This window comes from Arachis ipaensis, chromosome B3 (assembly GCF_059453495.1).
Source record: "Arachis ipaensis isolate K30076 ecotype BB chromosome B3, ASM5945349v1, whole genome shotgun sequence".
Classification (NCBI taxonomy): domain Eukaryota; kingdom Viridiplantae; phylum Streptophyta; class Magnoliopsida; order Fabales; family Fabaceae; genus Arachis; species Arachis ipaensis.
Window position 1 is genome coordinate 108,412,676 of NC_142438.1, and position 6,055 is coordinate 108,418,730.

Here is a 6,055-nt window from a genome sequence, read left to right on the forward strand (position 1 = left end):
GAAGATGCTTGGTGACTTTACTGCACCTAATTCCAATTTACATGGAAGAAGCATCTCCATTCCTGCCATTGGAGCAAACAACTTTGAGCTGAAACCTCAGTTAGTTTCTCTGATGCAGCAGAACTACAAGTTTCATGGACTTCCATCTGAAGATCCTTTTTAGTTCTTAACTGAATTCTTGCAGATATGTGATACTGTTAAGATTAATGGAGTAGATCCTGAAGTCTACAGGCTCATGCTTTTCCCTTTTGTTGTAAGAGACAGAGCTAGATTATGGTTGGATTCTCAACACAAAGACAGCCTGAACTCTTGGGATAAGCTGGTCACGGCTTTCTTAGCCAAGTACTTTCCTCCTCAAAAGCTGAGCAAGCTTAGAGCTGATGTTCAAACCTTCAGACAGAAAGAAGGTGAATCTCTCTATGAAGCTTGGGAAAGATACAAACAGTTGACCAAAAAGTGTCCTTCTGACATGCTTTCATAATGGACCATCCTGGATATATTCTATGATGGTTTATCTGAGCTATCAAAGATGTCACTGGACACTTCTGTAGGTGGATCCATTCACCTAAAGAAAACGCCTGCAGAAGCTCAAGAACTCATTGACATGGTTGCTAATAACCAGTTCATGTACACTTCTGAAAGGAATCCTGTGAGTAATGGGACGCCTATGAAGAAGGGAGTTCTTGAAGTTGATACTCTGAATGCCATATTGGCTCAGAATAAAATATTGACTCAGCAAGTCAATATGATCTCTCAGAGTCTGCATGGAATGCAAGCTGCATCCAACAGTACTCAAGAGGCATCTTCTGAAGAAGAAGCTTATGATCCTGAGCACCCTGCAATAGCAGAGGTAAATTACTTAGGTGAACCTTATGGAAACACCTATAACTCAACATGGAGAAATCATCCAAATTTCTCATGGAAGGATCAAAAGCCCCAACAAGGCTTTAATAATGGTGGAAGAAACAGGTTTAGCAATAGCAAACCTTTTCCATCATCAACTCAGCAACAGACAGAGAACTCTGAACAAAATGCTTCTAATTTAGCAAATCTAGTCTCTGATCTATCTAAGGCCACTGTAAGTTTCATGAATGAAACAAGGTCTTCCATTAGAAATCTGGAAGCACAAGTGGGCCAGCTGAGTAAAAGGATCACTGAAATCCCTCCTAGTACTCTCCCAAGCAATACAGAAGAGAACCCAAAAGGAGAGTGCAAGGCCATTGACATAAGCGCCATGGCCGAACCTCTGAGGAGAGGAGAGGACGTGAATCCCAAGGAGGAAGACCTCCAGGGACGTCCAGTGATCAATAAGGAGCTTCCCTCTGGGGAATCAAAGGACTCTGAGGCTCATCTAGAGACTATAGAGATCCCATTGAACCTTCTTATGCCCTTCATGAGCTCTGATGAGTATTCCTCTTCTGAAGAGAATGAGGATGTCACTGAAGAGCAAACTGCCAAGTTTCTTGGTGCAATCATGAAGCTGAATGCCAAATTATTTGGCATTGATGCTTGGGAAGTTGAACCTCCCTTGTTCATCAATGAACTAAGTGATCTGGATCAACTGACATTGCCTCAAAAGAGACAGGATCCTGGAAAGTTCATAATACCCTGTACCATAGGCACCATGATCTTTAAGGCTCTGTGTGACCTTAGTTCAGGGATAAACCTCATGCCCCTCTCTGTGATAGAGAAACTGGGAATCTATGGGGTGCAAGCTGCTAAAATCTCACTAGAGATGGCAGACAGCTCAAGAAGACAGGCTTATGGACAAGTAGAAGATGTATTAGTAAAGGTTGAGGGCCTTTACATACCTACTGATTTCATAGTCCTGTATACTGGAAAGGAAGAGGATGAATCCATCATCCTAGGAAGACCTTTCCTGGCCACAGCAAGAGCTGTGATTGATGTTGACAGAGGTGAAATAGTCCTTCAATGGAATGAGAACTCCCTTGTATTCAAAACTCAAGGATCTCCTTCTGCAACCATGGGGAGGAAGCAGGAAAAGCTTCTCTCCAAGCAGAGTCAACCAGAGCCCCCACAGTCAAACTCTAAGTTTGGTGTTGGGAGGCCACAACCAAACTCTAAGTTTGGTGTTGAACTCCCATATCCAAACTCTAAGTTTGGTGTTGGAGAGTTTCAACAAGACTCTACACATCTGTGAGGCTCCATGAGAGCCCACTGTCAAGCTATTGACATTAAAGAAGCGCTTGTTGGGAGGCAACCCAATGTTTATCTAACTCTTATTTTTATTGTTTTTCATGTTTTCTTAGGATAATGATCATGTGGAGTCACAAAATAAATATAAAAATTGGAAACGGAATCAAAAATAGCAGAAGAAAAATCACACCCTGGAGGAGCATCTGTCTGGCGTTCAGCGCCAGAACAGAGCATGGTTCTGGCGCTGAACGCTCAAAATGGGCAGCTTCTGGGCGCTGAACGCCAGAAATGGCACACTGATGAGCGGATAATTTATACGCTTTTTGACATTGTTTTTAGTATGTTTTTAGTAGGATCTAGTTACTTTTAGGGATGTTTTTAATAGATTTTGTGTTAAATTCACATTTCTGGACTTTACTATGAGTTTGTGTGTTTTTCTGTGATTTTAGGTATTTTTTGGCTGAAATTGAGGGACTTGAGCAAAAATCAGATTCAGAGGTTGAAAAAGGACTGCTGATGCTGTTGGATTCTGACCTCCCTGCACTCAAAGTAGATTTTCTGGAGCTACAGAACTCGAAATGGCGCGCTTTCAATTGCGTTGAAAAGTAGACATCCAGGGCTTTCCAGCAATATATAATAGTCCATACTTTGGCCAAGAATTGACGACGTAAACTGGCGTTCAACGCCAACCTTCTGCCCAAATCTGGCGTCCAGCGCCAGAAAAGGATCCAAAACCAGAGTTGAACGCCCAAACTGGCACAGAAACTGGCGTTCAACTCCACAAATGGCCTCTGCACGTGTAACACTCAAGCCCAAGCCCAAGCACACACCAAGTGGGTCCCGGAAGTGGATTTGTACATCAATTACTTACTCATGTAAACCCTAGTAGCTAGTTTATTATAAATAGGACCTTTTACTATTGTATGAGGTATCTTTTGATCATTTTAGGATCTTAGGATCATCTTTGGACGCCTGGTTCTTAGATCAGAGGGGCTGGCCATCTCGGCCATGCCTGGACCTTCACTTATGTATTTTCATACGGTAGAGTTTCTACACTCCATAGATTAAGGTGTGGAGCTCTGCTGTTCCTCAAAGATTAATGCAAAGTACTACTGTTTTCTATTCAATTCTTCTTATTTCGCTTCTAAGATATCCATTCGCACCCAAGAACGTAATGAAGGTGATGATTATGTGTGACGCTCATCATCCTTCTCCCTTATGAACGCGTGCCTGACAAACACTTCTGTTCTACATGAATTAAGCTAGAATGAATATCTCTTAGATCTCCTAACCAGAATCTTCGTGGCGTACGCTAGAATGATGGCGGCATTCAAGAGAATCCGGAAGGTCTAAACCTTGTCTGTGGTATTCTGAGTAGGATTCAATGATTGAATGACTGTGACGAGCTTCAAACTCGCAATTGTTGGGCGTTAGTGACAGACGCAAAAGGAGGGTGAATCCTATTCCAGCATGATCGAGAACCGACAGATGAATAGCCGTGCCTTGACAGGGTGCGTGAGCATATGATTCACTGAGAGGAGGGGATGTAGCCACTGACAACGGTGATGCCCTTGCATACAGCCAGCCATGGAAAGGAGTAAGACTGATTGGATGAAGATAGCAGGAAAGCAGAGGTTCAGAGGAACGAAAAGCATCTCCATTCGCTTATCTGAAATCCCTGCCAATGAATCTACATAAGTATCTCTATCCCTTTTATTGTTTATTTGAATCTAATAAAATATCATGTTTAAATCCGCCTGACTGAGATTTGCAAGGTGACCATAGCTTGCTTCATACCAACAATCTCCATGGGATTCGACCCTTACTCACGTAAGGTATTACTTGGACGACCCAGTGCACTTGCTAGTTAGTTGAACGGAGTTGTGTCCACACATAGGTGCCATAATAATGATTCCATACAACAACAAAGAATACTACATTGATGTGAACACAATTTCGTGCACCACACACAGATGGGCGTTGAACGCCCAAAATGGCCACCAACTTGGCGCTGAACGCCCAGAGTTGGGTACAAAGGCATTTTTACATGCCTAATGGGTGCAGGGATGTAAATCCTTGAACACCTCAGGATCTGTGGACCCCACTGGATCCACTCAGGATCTGTGGACCCCACAGGATCCACTCAGGATCTGTGGACCCCACAGGATCCACTTAGGATCTGTGGACCCCACAGGATCCACTCAGGATCTGTGGACCCCACAGGATCCCCACCTACCTCCACTCACTTCTTCTCACCACTCTCTTTCACACAACCACATAAACACTCTTCCCCAAAAACCTTTCACCAATCACCTCAAACTCTCTTCCCCATCACCTCTTCACCACTCACATCCATCCACTCTTCCCCATAAACCTACCTCATAAACTCCACCTACCTTCAAAATTCAAAACCAATTTCCCACCCAAACCCACCCATATGGCCGAACCATTACCCCCCCTCCCTTCCCTATATAAAGACCTCCATTCTTCATCAAATTCACACAACACACCCCTCTACAATCCTCTTGGCCGAAACCTCATATCACTCTCCCTCTCCATATTTCTTCTTCTTCATCTTCTATTCTTTTGTTTATTGCTCGAGGGCGAGCAATATTCTAAGTTTGGTGTGGTAAAAGCATAGCTTTTTTGTTTTTCCATTACCATTGATGGCATCTAAGACCGGAGAATCCTCTAGAAGAGGGAAAGGGAAGACAAAAGCTTCCACATCCGAGTCATGGGAGATGGAAAGGTTCATCTCCAAAGCCCATCAAGACCACTTCTATGATGTTGTGGCCAAGAAAAAGGTGATCCCTGAGGTCCCTTTTAAACTCAAAAGAAATGAGTATCCGAAGATCCGACATGAAATTCAAAGAAGAGGTTGGAAAGTTCTAACAAACCCCATCCAACAAGTCGGCATCCTAATGGTTCAAGAGTTCTATGCCAATGCATGGATCACCAAGAACCATGATCAAAGTAAGAACCCGGATCCAAAGAACTATGTTACAATGGTTCGGGGGAAATACTTGGATTTTAGTCCGAAAAATGTGAGGTTGGCGTTCAACTTGCCATATATGGAAGAGAACGCACGCCCCTACACAAGGAGAGTCAACTTTGATCAAAAGTTGGACCAAGTCCTTATGGACATATGTGTAGAAGGAGCTCAATGGAAGATTGACTCCAAAGGCAAGCCGGTTCAACTAAGAAGATTGGACCTCAAGCCTATAGCTAGAGGATGGTTGGAGTTTATTCAATGCTCAATCATTCCCACTAGCAACCGGTCTGAAGTTACTATAGACCGAGCCATCATGATCCATAGCATCATGATTGGAGAAGAGGTGGAAGTTCACGAGATTATACCTCAAGAACTCTACAAGGTGGCTGACAAGTCCTCCACTATGGCAAGGTTAGCCTTTCCTCACCTCATTTGCCACCTATGCAATTCAGCTGGGATTGACATAGAGGGAGATATCCTCATTAAAGAGGAAAAGCCCATCACTAAGAAAAAGATGGAGCAAGCAAGAGAGCCCAGTCATGGAGCTCAAGAGGCGCAAGAAGCTCATCACCATGGGATTTCGGAAATGCCTCAAATGCACTTTCCTCCACAAAACTATTGGGAGCAAATCAACACCTCCCTAGAAGAATTGAGTTCCAATATGGGACAACTAAGGGTGGAACATCAAGAGCACTCCATCATGCTCCATGAAATAAGAGAAGATCAGAAAGCAATGAGAGATGAGCAACAAAGACAAGGAAGAGACATAGAAGAGCTCAAGGACATCATTGGTTCCTCAAGAAGGAAACGCCACCATCACTAAGGTGTATTCATTCCTTGTTCTTGCTTTCTCTGTTTTTCCTTTTCTATATTATGTGCTTATCTATGTTTGTGCCTTCATTACAT

At 43.3% G+C, this 6,055-nt stretch overlaps 1 non-coding gene across 1 annotated transcript; it reads right to left on the minus strand.

Moving 5' to 3' along the window:
• Positions 1–367: 367 nt before the first annotated feature.
• LOC148571987 (small nucleolar RNA R71) lies at positions 368–475 on the minus strand. The gene has a single exon (XR_015908812.1). It is a non-coding gene; the product is annotated as a small nucleolar RNA R71 (small nucleolar RNA).
• Positions 476–6,055: the final 5,580 nt, after the last annotated feature.